This window comes from Chiloscyllium punctatum, unplaced genomic scaffold (assembly GCF_047496795.1).
Source record: "Chiloscyllium punctatum isolate Juve2018m unplaced genomic scaffold, sChiPun1.3 scaffold_67, whole genome shotgun sequence".
In the NCBI taxonomy this organism is placed as follows: domain Eukaryota; kingdom Metazoa; phylum Chordata; class Chondrichthyes; order Orectolobiformes; family Hemiscylliidae; genus Chiloscyllium; species Chiloscyllium punctatum.
In genome coordinates, this window is record NW_027309801.1 from 1,734,110 (window position 1) to 1,748,102 (window position 13,993).

Consider the following 13,993-nt stretch of genomic DNA (forward strand, 5'->3'; position numbering starts at 1 on the left):
GAATCGAGGGGTTATATTCCAGCCTGAGGGGTTTATTCAGGAAGGGGGAATCGTGGGGTTATATTCCAGGCTGAAGGGTTTAATCAGGAAGGGGGAATCGAGGGGTTATATTCCAGGCTGATGGGTTTAATCAGGAAGGGGGAATCGAGGGGCTATATTCCAGGCCGAGGGGTTTAATCAGGAAGGGGAATCGAGGGGTTATATTCCAGGTTGTGGGGTTTCATCAGGAAGAGGGAATCGAGGGGTTATATTCCAGGCTGAGGGCTTTAATCAGGAAGGGGGAATCGAGGGGTTATATTGTAGGCCGAGGGGTTTAATCAGGAAGGGGGAATCGAGGGGTTATATTCCAGGCCGATGGGTTTAATCAGGAAGGGGGAATCGAGGGGTTATATTCCAGGCTGAGGGGTTTAATCAGGAAGGGGGAATCGAGGGGTTATATTCAGGGCCGAGGGGTTTAATCAGTAAGGGGGAATCGAGGGGTTATATTCCAGGCCGAGGGGTTTAATCAGGAAGGGGAATCGAGGGGTTATATTCCAGGCTGTGGGGTTTAATCAGGAAGGGGGAATCGAGGGGTTATATTCCAGGCCGAGGGGTTTAATCAGGAAGGGGGAATCGAGGGGTTATATTCCAGGCTGAGGGGTTTAATCAGGAAGGGAGAATCGAGGGGTTATATTCCAGGCTGAGGGGTTTAATCAGGAAGGGGAATCGAGGGGTTATATTCCAGGCTGAGGGGATTAATCAGGATGGGGAATCGAGGGGTTATATTCCAGGCCGAGGGGTTAAATCAGGAAGGGGGAATCGAGGGGTTATATTCCAGGCTGAGGGGATTAATCAGGATGGGGAATCGAGGGGTTATATTCCAGGCCGAGGGGTTTAATCAGGAAGGGGGAATCGAGGGGTTATATTCCAGGCTGAGGGGTTTAATCAGAAAGGGGGAATCGAGGGGTTATATTCCAGGCTGTGGGGTTGAATCAGGAAGGGGAATCGAGGGGTTAAATTCCAGGCTCAGGGGTTTAATCAAGAAGTGGAATCGAGGGGTTATATTCCTGGCCGAAGGGTTTAATCAGGAAGGGGGAATCGAGGGGTTATATTCCAGGCTGAGGTGTTTAATCAGGAAAGGGGAATCGGGGGGTTATATTCCAGGTTGTGGGGTTTCATCAGGAAGAGGGAATCGAGGGGTTATATTCCAGGCCGAGGGGTATAATCAGGAAGGGGGAATCGAGGGGTTATATTCCAGGCCAAGGGTTTTAATCAGGAAGGGGGAATCGAGGGGTTATATTCAGGGCCGAGGGGTTTAATCAGGAAGGGGAATCGAGGGGTTATATTCTAGGCTGAGGGGTTTAATCATGAAGGGGGAATCGAGGGGTTATATTCCTGGCCGAGGGGTTTAATCAGGAAGGGGAATCGAGGGTTTATATTCCAGGCTGAGGGGTTTAATCAGGAAGGGGAATCGAGGGGTTACATTCCAGGCTGAGGGGTTTAATCAGGGAAGGGGGAATCGAGGGGTTATATTCCAGGCTGAGGGGTTTAATCAGAAAGGGGAATCGAGGGGTTATATTCCAGGCCGAGGTGTTTAATCAGGAAGGGGAATCGAGGGGTTATATTCCAGGCTGAGGGGTTTAATCAGGAAGGGGAATCGAGGGGTTATATTCCAGGCTGAGGGGTTTAATCAGGAAGGGGAATCGAGGGGTTATATTCCTGTCTGTGGGGTTTAATCAGGAAGGGGAATCGAGGGGTTATATTCCAGGCTGAGGGGTTTAATCAGTAAGGGGAATCGAGGGGTTATATTCCAGGCTGAGGGGTTTCTTCAGGAAGGGGAATCGAGGGGTTATATTCCCGGCCGAGGGTTTTAATCAGGAAGGGGGAATCGAGGGGTTATATTCCAGGCTGAGGGGTTTAATCAGGAAGGGGAATCGAGGGGTTATATTCCAGGCTGAGGTGTTTAATCAGTAAGGGGAATCGAGGGGTTATATTTCAGGCTGAGGGGTTTCTTCAGGTAGGGGAATCGAGGGGTTATATTCCCGGCTGAGGGTTTTAATCAGGAAGGGGGAATCGAGGGGTTATATTCCTGGCCGAGGGGTTTAATCAGGAAGGGGAATCGAGGGGTTATATTCCAGTCCGAGGCGTTTAGTCAGGAAGGGGGAATCGAAAGGCTATATTCCAGTCCGAGGGGTTTAATCAGGAAGGGGAATCGAGGGGTTATATTCCAGGCTGAGGTGCTTAATCAGGAAGGGGGAATCGAGGGGTTATATTCCAGGCCAAGGGGTTTAATCAGGAAGGGGAATCCAAGGGTTATATTCAGGGCCGAGGGGTTTAATCAGGAAGGGGAATCGAGGGGTTATATTCCTGGCTGAGGGGTTTAATCAGGAACGGGAAATCGAGGGGTTATATTCCTGGCAGAGGGGTTTAATCAGGAAGGAGGAATCGAAGGGTTATATTCGTGTCTGTGGGGTTTAATCAGGAAGGGGAATCGAGGGGTTATATTCCAGGCCGAGGGGTTTAATCAGGAAGGGGGAATCGAGGGGTTATATTAAGGGCCGAGGGGTTTAATCAGGAAGGGGGAATCGTGGGGCTATATTGTAGGCCGAGGGGTTTAATCTGGAAGTGGAATCGAGGGGTTATATTCCAGGCTGAGGGGTTTAATCAGGAAGGGGGTATCGAAAGGTTATATTCCAGGCCGAGGGGTTTCATCAGGAAGGGGGAATCGAGGGGTTATATTCCAGGCTGAGGGGTTTAATCAGGAAGGGGGAATCGAGGGGTTATATTCCAGGCTGAGGGGTTTAATCAGGAAGGGGAATCGAGGGGTTATATTCCAGTCCGAGGCATTTAGTCAGGAAGGGGGAATCAAAAGGTAATATTCCAGGCTGAGGGGTTAAACCAGAAATGGGGAATCCAGGGGTTATATTCCAGTCCGAGGCGTTTAGTCAGGAAGGGGGAATCGAAAGTTAATATTCCAGGCCGAGGGGTTTAATCAGGAAGGGGGAATCGAGGGGTTATATTCCAGGCCGAGGGCTTTAATCAGGAAGAGGAATCGAGGGGTTATATTCCTGTCTGTGGGGTATAATCAGGAAAGGGGAATCGAGGGGTTATATTCCTGCCTGTGGGGTTTAATCAGGAAGGGGAATTGAGGGGTTATATTCAGGGCCGAGGGGTTTAACCAGGAAGGGGGAATCGAGGGGGTATGTTCAAGGCTGAGGGGTTTAATCAGGAAGGGGAATCGAGGGCTTATATTCAGGGCCGAGGGGTTTAATCAGGAAGGGGAATCGAGGGGTAATATACCAGGCCGAGGGGTTTAATCAGGAAGGGGAATCGAGGGGTTATATTCCAGGCTGAGCGATTTAATCAGGAAGGGGAATCGAGGGGTTATATTCCAGGCTGAGCGGTTTAATCAGGAAGGGGAATCGAGGGGTTATATTCCAGGCCGATGGGTTTAATCAGGAAGGGGGAATCGAGGGTTTATATTCCAAGCTGAGCGGTTTAATCAGGAAGGGGGAATCGAGGCGTTATATTCCTGGCCGAGGGGTTTAAACAGGAAGGGGAATCCAGGGGTTATATTCTAGTCCGAGGTGTTTAGTCAGGAAGGGGGAATCGAAATGTTATATTCCAGTCCGAGGGGTTTAATCAGGAAGGGGAATCGGGTGGTTATATTCCAGTCTGTGGGGTTTAATCAGGAAGGGGAATCGAGGGGTTATATTCCAGGCCGAGGGGTTTAATCAGGAAGGGGAATCGAGGGGTTATATTCCAGGCCGATGGATTTAATCAGGAAGGGGAATCGAGGGGTTATATTCCAGGCCGAGGGGTTTAATCAGGAAGGGGAATCGAGGGGTTATATTCCAGGCCGAGGGGTTTAATCAGGAAGGGGGAATCGAGGGGTTATATTCCAGGGCGAGGGGTTTAATCAGGAAGGGGAATCGAGAGGTTATATTCCAGGCTGAGGGGTTTAATCAGGAAGGGGAATCGAGGGGTTATATTCCAGGCCGAGTGGTTTAATCAGGAAGGGGAATCCAGGGGTTATATTCCAGGCCGAAGGGTTTAATCAGGAATGGGGAATCGAGGGGTTATATTCCTGGCAGAGGTGTTTAATCAGGAAGTGGAATCGAGGGGTTATATTCCAGGCTGATCAGTTTAATCAGGAAGGGGAATCGAGGGGCTATATTCCAGGCTGAGGGGTTTAATCAGGAAGGGGAATCAAGGGGTTATATTCCTGTCTGTGTGGTATAATCAGGAAAGGGGAATCGAGGGGTTATATTCCTGCCTGTGGGGTTTAATCAGGAAGGGGAATCGAGGGGTTATATTCAGGGCCGAGGGGTTAAACCAGGAAGGGGGAATCGAGGGGGTATATTCAAGGCTGAGGGGTTTAATCAGGAAGGGGAATCGAGGGCTTATATTCAGGGCCGAGGGGTTTAATCAGGAAGGGGAATCGAGGGGTAATATACCAGGCCGAGGGGTTTAATCAGGAAGGGGTATCGAGGGGTTATATTCCAAGCTGAGTGGTTTAATCAGGAAGGGGGAATCAAGGGGTTATATTCCAAGCTGAGCGGTTTAATCAGGAAGGGGGAATCGAGGCGTTATATTCCTGGCCGAGGGGTTTAAACAGGAAGGGGAATCCAGGGGTTATATTCAGGGCCGAGGGGTTTAATCAGGAAGGGGAATCGTGGGGTTATATTCAAGTCCGAGGTGTTTAGTCAGGAAGGGGGAATCGAAATATTATATTCCAGTCCGAGGGGTTTAATCAGGAAGGGGAATCGAGGGGTTATATTCCAGGCTGAGGGGTTTAATCAGGAAGGGGAATCGAGGGGTTATATTCCAGTCTGTGGGGTTTAATCAGGAAGGGGGAATCGAGGGGTTATATTCTAGGCCGATGGGTTAAATCAGGAATGGGGAATCGAGGGGTTATATTCCAGGCCGATGGATTTAATCAGGAAGGGGAATCGAGGGGTTATATTCCAGGCCGATGGGTTTAATCAGGAAGGGGAATCGAGGGGTTATATTCTAGGCTGAGGGGTTTAATCAGGAAGGGGAATCGAGTGGTTATATTCCAGGTTGTGGGGTTTCATCAGGAAGAGGGAATCGAGGGGTTATATTCCAGGCTGAGGGGTTTAATCAGGAAGAGGAATCGAGGGATTAAAATCCAGGCTGATGGGTTTATTCAGGAAGGGGAATCGAGGGGTTATATTCCTGTCTGTGGGGTTTAATCAGGAAGGGGAATCGAGGGGTTATATTCCTGTCTCTGGGGTTTAATCAGGAAGGGGAATCGAGGGGTTATATTCCAGTCCGAGGGGTTTAATCAGGAAGGGGAATCGAGGGCTTATATTCAGGGCCGAGGGGCTTAATCAGGAAGGGGAATCGAGGGGTAATATACCAGGCCGAGGGGTTTAATCAGGAAGGGGAATCGAGGGGTTATATTCCAGGCTGAGCGGTTTAATCAGGAAGGAGAATCGAGGGGTTATATTCCAGGCTGAGCGGTTTAATCAGGAAGGGGAATCGAGGGGTTATATTCCAGGCCGATGGGTTTAATCAGGAAGGGGAATCGAGGGTTTATATTCGAAGCTGAGCGGTTTAATCAGGAAGGGGGAATCGAGGCGTTATATTCCTGGCCGAGGGGTTTAAACAGGAAGGGGAATCCAGGGGTTATATTCAGGGCCGAGGGGTTTAATCAGGAAGGGGAATCGTGGGGTTATATTCTAGTCCGAGGTGTTTAGTCAGGAAGGGGAATCGAGGGGTTATATTCCAGGCCGATGGGTTTAATCAGGAAGGGGGAATCGAGGGGTTATATTCCAGGCTGAGGGGTTTAATCAGGAAGGGGGAATCGAGGGGTTATATTCAGGGCCGAGGGGTTTAATCAGGAAGGGGGAATCGAGGCGTTATATTCCTGGCCGAGGGGTTTAAACAGGAAGGGGAATCCAGGGGTTATATTCAGGGCCGAGGGGTTTAATCAGGAAGGGGAATCGAGGGGTTATATTCCAGGCCGATGGGTTTAATCAGGAAGGGGAATCGAGGGGTTATATTCCAGGCCGATGGGTTTAATCAGGAAGGGGGAATCGAGGGGTTATATTCCAGGCTGAGGGGTTTAATCAGGAAGGGGGAATCGAGGGGTTATATTCAGGGCCGAGGGGTTTAATCAGGAAGGGGGAATCGAGGGGTTATATTCCAGGCTGAGAGGTTTAATCAGGAAGGGGGAATCCAGGGGTTATATTCCAGGCCGAGGGGTTTAATCAGGAAGGGGAATCGAGGGGTTATATTCCAGGCTGTGGGGTTTATTCAGGAAGGGGGAATCGAGGGGTTATATTCCAGGCCGAGGGGTTTAATCAGGAAGGGGGAATCGAGGGGTTATATTCCAGGCTGAGGGGTTTAATCAGGAAGGGAGAATCGAGGGGTTATATTCCAGGCTGAGGGGATTAATCAGGATGGGGAATCGAGGGGTTATATTCCAGGCCGAGTGGTTTAATCAGGAAGGGGGAATCGAGGGGTTATATTCCAGGCTGATGGGATTAATCAGGATGGGGAATCGAGGGCTTATATTCCAGGCCGAGGGGTTTAATCAGGAAAGGGGAATCGAGGGGTTATATTCCAGGCTGAGGGGTTTAATCAGGAAGGGGAATCGAGGGGTTAAATTCCAGGCTCAGGGGTTTAATCAAGAAGTGGAATCGAGGGGTTATATTCCTGGCCGAAGGGTTTAATCAGGAAGGGGGAATCGAGGGGTTATATTCCAGGCTGAGGTGTTTAATCAGGAAAGGGGAATCGGGGGGTTATATTCCAGGTTGTGGGGTTTCATCAGGAAGAGCGAATCGAGGGGTTATATTCCAGGCCGAGGGGTATAATCAGGAAGGGGGAATCGAGGGGTTATATTCCAGGCCAAGGGTTTTAATCAGGAAGGGGGAATCGAGGGGTTATATTCAGGGCCGAGGGGTTTAATCAGGAAGGGGAATCGAGGGGTTATATTCCAGGCTGAGGGGTTTAATCATGAAGGGGGAATCGAGGGGTTATATTCCTGGCCGAGGGGTTTAATCAGGAAGGGGAATCGAGGGTTTATATTCCAGGCTGAGGGGTTTAATCAGGAAGGGGAATCGAACGGTTATATTCCAGGCTGAGGGGTTTAATCAGGAAGGGGAATCGAGGGGTTATATTCCAGGCCGAGGTGTTTAATCAGGAAGGGGAATCGAGGGGTTATATTCCAGGCTGAGGGGTTTAATCAGGAAGGGGGAATCGAGGGGTTATATTCCTGTCTGTGGGGTTTAATCAGGAAGGGGAATCGAGGGGTTATATTCCAGACTGAGGGGTTTAATCAGGAAGGGGAATCGAGGGGTTATATTCCTGCCTGTGGGGTTTAATCAGGAAGGGGAATCGAGGGGTTATATTCCTGTCTGTGGGGTTTAATCAGGAAGGGGAATCGAGGGGTTATATTCCAGGCCGAGGGGTTTAATCAGGAAGGGGAATCGAGCGGTTATATTCCTGGCCGAGGAGTTTAATCAGGAAGGGGGAATCGAGGGGTTATACTCCTGTCTGTGGGGTTTAATCAGGAAGGGGAATCGAGGGGTTATATTCCAGGCTGAGGGGTTTAATCAGGAAGGGGAATCGAGGGGTTATATTCCTGTCTGTGGGGTTTAATCAGGAAGGGGAATCGAGGGGTTATATTCCAGGCTGAGGGGTTTAATCAGTCAGGGGAATCGAGGGGTTATATTCCAGGCTGAGGGGTTTCTTCAGGAAGGGGAATCGAGGGGTTATATTCCCGGCCGAGGGTTTTAATCAGGAAGGGGGAATCGAGGGGTTATATTCCAGGCTGAGGGGTTTAATCAGGAAGGGGAATCGAGGGGTTATATTCCAGGCTGAGGGGTTTAATCAGTAAGGGGAATCGAGGGGTTATATTTCAGGCTGAGGGGTTTCTTCAGGTAGGGGAATCGAGGGGTTATATTCCCGGACGAGGGTTTTAATCAGGAAGGGGAATCGAGGGGTTATATTCCAGTCCGAGGCGTTTAGTCAGGAAGGGGGAATCGTAAGGCTATATTCCAGTCCGAGGGGTTTAATCAGGAAGGGGAATCGAGGGGTTATATTCCAGGCTGAGGTGCTTAATCAGGAAGGGGGAATCGAGGGGTTATATTCCAGGCCAAGGGGTTTAATCAGGAAGGGGAATCCAAGGGTTATATTCAGGGCCGAGGGGTTTAATCAGGAAGGGGAATCGAGGGGTTATATTCCTGTCTGTGGGGTATAATCAGGAAAGGGGAATCGAGGGGTTATATTCCAGGCTGAGGGGTTAAACCAGAAATGGGGAATCCAGGGGTTATATTCCAGTCCGAGGCGTTTAGTCAGGAAGGGGGAATCGAAAGTTAATATTCCAGGCCGAGGGGTTTAATCAGGAAGGGGGAATCGAGGGGTTATATTCCAGGCCGAGGGCTTTAATCAGGAAGAGGAATCGAGGGGTTATATTCCTGTCTGTGGGGTATAATCAGGAAAGGGGAATCGAGGGGTTATATTCCTGCCTGTGGTGTTTAATCAGGAAGGGGAATCGAGGGGTTATATTCCAGGCTGATCAGTTTAATCAGTAAGGGGAATCGAGGGGCTATTTTCCAGGCTGAGGGGTTTAATCAGGAAGGGGAATCAAGGGGTTATATTCCTGTCTGTGGGGTATAATCAGGAAAGGGGAATCGAGGGGTTATATTCCTGCCTGTGGGGTTTAATCAGGAAGGGGAATCGAGGGGTTATATTCAGGGCCGAGGGGTTAAACCAGGAGGGGGGAATCGAGGGGGTATATTCAAGGCTGAGGGGTTTAATCAGGAAGGGGAATCGAGGGCTTATATTCAGGGCCGAGGGGTTTAATCAGGAAGGGGAATCGAGGGGTAATATACCAGGCCGAGGGGTTTAATCAGGAAGGGGAATCGAGGGGTTATATTCCAAGCTGAGGCGTTTAATCAGTAAGGGGAATCGAGGGGTTATATTTCAGGCTGAGGGGTTTCTTCAGGTAGGGGAATCGAGGGGTTATATTCCCGGACGAGGGTTTTAATCAGGAAGGGGAATCGAGGGGTTATATTCCAGTCCGAGGCGTTTAGTCAGGAAGGGGGAATCGTAAGGCTATATTCCAGTCCGAGGGGTTTAATCAGGAAGGGGAATCGAGGGGTTATATTCCAGGCTGAGGTGCTTAATCAGGAAGGGGGAATCGAGGGGTTATATTCCAGGCCAAGGGGTTTAATCAGGAAGGGGAATCCAAGGGTTATATTCAGGGCCGAGGGGTTTAATCAGGAAGGGGAATCGAGGGGTTATATTCCTGGCCGAGGGGTTTAATCAGGAACGGGAAATCGAGGGGTTATATTCCTGGCAGAGGGGTTTAATCAGGAAGGAGGAATCGAAGGGTTATATTCGTGTCTGTGGGGTTTAATCAGGAAGGGGAATCGAGGGGTTATATTCCAGGCCGAGGGGTTTAATCAGGAAGGGGGAATCGAGGGGTTATATTAAGGGCCGAGGGGTTTAATCAGGAAGGGGGAATCGTGGGGCTATATTGTAGGCCGAGGGGTTTAATCTGGAAGTGGAATCGAGGGGTTATATTCCAGGCTGAGGGGTTTAATCAGGAAGGGGGTATCGAAAGGTTATATTCCAGGCCGAGGGGTTTCATCAGGAAGGGGGAATCGAGGGGTTATATTCCAGGCTGAGGGGTTTAATCAGGAAGGGGGAATCGAGGGGTTATATTCCAGGCTGAGGGGTTTAATCAGGAAGGGGAATCGAGGGGTTATATTCCAGTCCGAGGCATTTAGTCAGGAAGGGGGAATCAAAAGGTAATATTCCAGGCTGAGGGGTTAAACCAGAAATGGGGAATCCAGGGGTTATATTCCAGTCCGAGGCGTTTAGTCAGGAAGGGGGAATCGAAAGTTAATATTCCAGGCCGAGGGGTTTAATCAGGAAGGGGGAATCGAGGGGTTATATTCCAGGCCGAGGGCTTTAATCAGGAAGAGGAATCGAGGGGTTATATTCCTGTCTGTGGGGTATAATCAGGAAAGGGGAATCGAGGGGTTATATTCCTGCCTGTGGGGTTTAATCAGGAAGGGGAATTGAGGGGTTATATTCAGGGCCGAGGGGTTTAACCAGGAAGGGGGAATCGAGGGGGTATATTCAAGGCTGAGGGGTTTAATCAGGAAGGGGAATCGAGGGCTTATATTCAGGGCCGAGGGGTTTAATCAGGAAGGGGAATCGAGGGGTAATATACCAGGCCGAGGGGTTTAATCAGGAAGGGGAATCGAGGGGTTATATTCCAGGCTGAGCGGTTTAATCAGGAATGGGAATCGAGGGGTTATATTCCAGGCTGAGCGGTTTAATCAGGAAGGGGAATCGAGGGGTTATATTCCAGGCTGAGCGGTTTAATCAGGAAGGGGAATCGAGGGGTTATATTCCAGGCCGATGGGTTTAATCAGGAAGGGGAATCGAGGGGTTATATTCCAGTCCGAGGCATTTAGTCAGGAAGGGGGAATCAAAAGGTAATATTCCAGGCTGAGGGGTTAAACCAGAAATGGGGAATCCAGGGGTTATATTCCAGTCCGAGGCGTTTAGTCAGGAAGGGGAATCGGGTGGTTATATTCCAGTCTGTGGGGTTTAATCAGGAAGGGGAATCGAGGGGTTATATTCCAGGCCGAGGGGTTTAATCAGGAAGGGGAATCGAGGGGTTATATTCCAGGCCGATGGATTTAATCAGGAAGGGGAATCGAGGGGTTATATTCCAGGCCGTGGGGTTTAATCAGGAAGGGGGAATCGAGGGGTTATATTCCAGGGCGAGGGGTTTAATCAGGAAGGGGAATCGAGGGGTTATATTCCAGGCCGAGTGGTTTAATCAGGAAGGGGAATCCAGGGGTTATATTCCAGGCCGAAGGGTTTAATCAGGAATGGGGAATCGAGGGGTGAAATTCCTGGCAGAGGGGTTTAATCAGGAAGGGGGAATCGAGGGGTTATATTCCAGGCCGAGGGGTTTAATCAGGAAGTGGAATCGAGGGGTTATATTCCAGGCTGATCAGTTTAATCAGGAAGGGGAATCGAGGGGCTATATTCCAGGCTGAGGGGTTTAATTAGGAAGGGGAATCAAGGGGTTATATTCCTGTCTGTGGGGTATAATCAGGAAAGGGGAATCGAGGGGTTATATTCCTGCCTGTGGGGTTTAATCAGGAAGGGGAATCGAGGGGTTATATTCAGGGCCGACGGGTTAAACCAGGAAGCGGGAATCGAGGGGGTATATTCAAGGCTGAGGGGTTTAATCAGGAAGGGGAATCGAGGGCTTATATTCAGGGCCGAGGGGTTTAATCAGGAAGGGGAATCGAGGGGTTATATTCCAAGCTGAGTGGTTTAATCAGGAAGGGGGAATCAAGGGGTTATATTCCAAGCTGAGCGGTTTAATCAGGAAGGGGGAATCGAGGCGTTATATTCCTGGCCGAGGGGTTTAAACAGGAAGGGGAATCCAGGGGTTATATTCAGGGCCGAGGGGTTTAATCAGGAAGGGGAATCGTGCGGTTATATTCAAGTCCGAGGTGTTTAGTCAGGAAGGGGGAATCGAAATATTATATTCCAGTCCGAGGGGTTTAATCAGGAAGGGGAATCGAGGGGTTATATTCCAGGCTGAGGGGTTTAATCAGGAAGGGGAATCGAGGGGTTATATTCCAGTCTGTGGGGTTTAATCAGGAAGGGGGAATCGAGGGGTTATATTCTAGGCCGATGGGTTTAATCAGGAATGGGGAATCGAGGGGTTATATTCCAGGCCGATGGATTTAATCAGGAAGGGGAATCGAGGGGTTATATTCCAGGCCGATGGGTTTCATCAGGAAGAGGGAATCGAGGGGTTATATTCCAGGCTGAGGGGTTTAATCAGGAAGAGGAATCGAGGGATTAAAATCCAGGCTGATGGGTTTATTCAGGAAGGGGAATCGAGGGGTTATATTCCTGTCTGTGGGGTTTAATCAGGAAGGGGAATCGAGGGGTTATATTCCTGTCTCTGGGGTTTAATCAGGAAGGGGAATCGAGGGGTTATATTCCAGTCCGAGGGGTTTAATCAGGAAGGGGAATCGAGGGCTTATATTCAGGGCCGAGGGGCTTAATCAGGAAGGGGAATCGAGGGGTAATATACCAGGCCGAGGGGTTTAATCAGGAAGGGGAATCGAGGGGTTATATTCCAGGCTGAGCGGTTTAATCAGGAAGGAGAATCGAGGGGTTATATTCCAGGCTGAGCGGTTTAATCAGGAAGGGGAATCGAGGGGTTATATTCCAGGCCGATGGGTTTAATCAGGAAGGGGAATCGAGGGTTTATATTCCAAGCTGAGCGGTTTAATCAGGAAGGGGGAATCGAGGCGTTATATTCCTGGCCGAGGGGTTTAAACAGGAAGGGGAATCCAGGGGTTATATTCAGGGCCGAGGGGTTTAATCAGGAAGGGGAATCGTGGGGTTATATTCTAGTCCGAGGTGTTTAGTCAGGAAGGGGGAATCGAAATGTTATATTCCAGTCCGAGGGGTTTAATCAGAAAGGGGAATCGAGGGGTTATATTCCAGGCTCAGGGACCTAATCAGGAAGGGGAATCGGGGGGTTATATTCCAGTCTGTGGGGTTTAATCAGGAAGGGGGAATCGAGGGGTTATATTCCAGGCCGATGGGTTTAATCAGGAATGGGGATTCGAGGGGTTATATTCCAGGCCGATGGATTTAATCAGGAAGGGGAATCGAGGGGTTATATTCCAGGCCGAGGGGTTTAATCAGGAAGCGGAATCGAGGGGTTATATTCAGGGCCGAGGGGTTTAATCAGGAAGGGGAATCGAGGGGTAATATACCAGGCCGAGGGGTTTAATCAGGAAGGGGAATCGAGGGGTTATATTCCAGGCTGAGCGGTTTAATCAGGAAGGGGAATCGAGGGGTTATATTTCAGGCTGAGGGGTTTCTTCAGGTAGGGGAATCGAGGGGTTATATTCCCGGCCGAGGGTTTTAATCAGGAAGGGGGAATCGAGGGGTTATATTCCTGGCCGAGGGGTTTAATCAGGAAGGGGAATCGAGGGGTTATATTCCAGGCCGAGGGGTTTAATCAGGAAGGGGAATCGAGGGGTTATATTCCAGTCCGAGGCGTTTAGTCAGGAAGGGGGAATCGAAAGGCTATATTCCAGTCCGAGGGGTTTAATCAGGAAGGGGAATCAAGGGGTTATATTCCAGGCTGAGGTGCTTAATCAGGAAGGGGGAATCGAGGGGTTATATTCCAGGCCAAGGGGTTTAATCAGGAAGGGGAATCCAAGGGTTATATTCAGGGCCGAGGGGTTTAATCAGGAAGGGGAATCGAGGGGTTATATTCCTGGCCGAGGGGTTTAATCAGGAACGGGAAATCGAGGGGTTATATTCCTGGCAGAGGGGTTTAATCAGGAAGGAGGAATCGAGGGGTTATATTCGTGTCTGTGGCGTTTAATCAGGAAGGGGAATCGAGGGGTTATATTCCAGGCCGAGGGGTTTAATCAGGAAGGGGGAATCGAGGGGTTATATTAAGGGCCGAGGGGTTTAATTAGGAAGGGGTATCGAAAGGTTATATTCCAGGCCGAGGGGTTTCATCAGGAAGGGGGAATCGAGGGGTTATATTCCAGGCTGAGGGGTTTAATCAGGAAGGGGGAATCGAGGGGTTATATTCCAGGCTGAGGGGTTTAATCAGGAAGGGGAATCGAGGGGTTATATTCCAGTCCGAGGCATTTAGTCAGGAAGGGGGAATCAAAAGGTAATATTCCAGGCTGAGGGGTTAAACCAGAAATGGGGAATCCAGGGGTTATATTCCAGTCCGAGGCGTTTAGTCAGGAAGGGGGAATCGAAAGTTAATATTCCAAGCCGAGGGGTTTAATCAGGAAGGGGGAATCGAGGGGTTATATTCCAGGCCGAGGGCTTTAATCAGGAAGAGGAATCGAGGGGTTATATTCCTGTCTGTGGGGTATAATCAGGAAAGGGGAATCGAGGGGTTATATTCCTGCCTGTGGGCTTTAATCAGGAAGGGGAATTGAGGGGTTATATT